The sequence below is a fragment of the Eleutherodactylus coqui genome, unplaced genomic scaffold (assembly GCF_035609145.1).
Source record: "Eleutherodactylus coqui strain aEleCoq1 unplaced genomic scaffold, aEleCoq1.hap1 HAP1_SCAFFOLD_42, whole genome shotgun sequence".
NCBI classification, from domain to species: Eukaryota; Metazoa; Chordata; class Amphibia; order Anura; family Eleutherodactylidae; genus Eleutherodactylus; species Eleutherodactylus coqui.
The window spans coordinates 644,784-645,329 of record NW_027101829.1 but is presented as its reverse complement, the minus strand read 5'-3'; positions in this window follow the sequence as shown (position 1 = coordinate 645,329).

Sequence of the window (546 nt, the reverse complement as noted above, 5' to 3'; positions counted from 1 at the left end):
GGCCTGGGACAGGGGTCAGAAACGCTCTTTTCTCCTTAGGGAGAGCAACTATATACTATAAATAAGTGAGGAGACTCAAATGGCCACGCACGCTCCTCTGGGTAATATGCAAATAAGGGAGATGGAAATCTCCCTTATTTGAAAAAGCAATAAGCTTGAGCTCCCAGCCTAAAGCATGAAACAGAGCACGATTCGCGTCTAACACAAACTCACTGTTTTCACCGTCCTGTAACTCGGCACCTGAGAGGTGTAGACCGTGTTTGAAAAAGCAATAAGCTTTCGCTCCCAGCCTAGAGCATGAATCAGAGCACGATTCGCGTCTAACACAAACTCATTGTTTTCACTGTCCTGTAACTCGGCACCTGAGAGGTGTAGACCGTGTTTGAAAAAGCATTACGCTTGCGCTCCCAGCCTAGAGCATGAATCAGAGCACGATTCGCGTCTAACACAAACTCACTGTTTTCACCGTCCTGTAACTCGGCACCTGAGAGGTGTAGACCGTGTTTGAAAAAGCAATAAGCTTGAGCTCCCAGCCTAGAGCGTGAA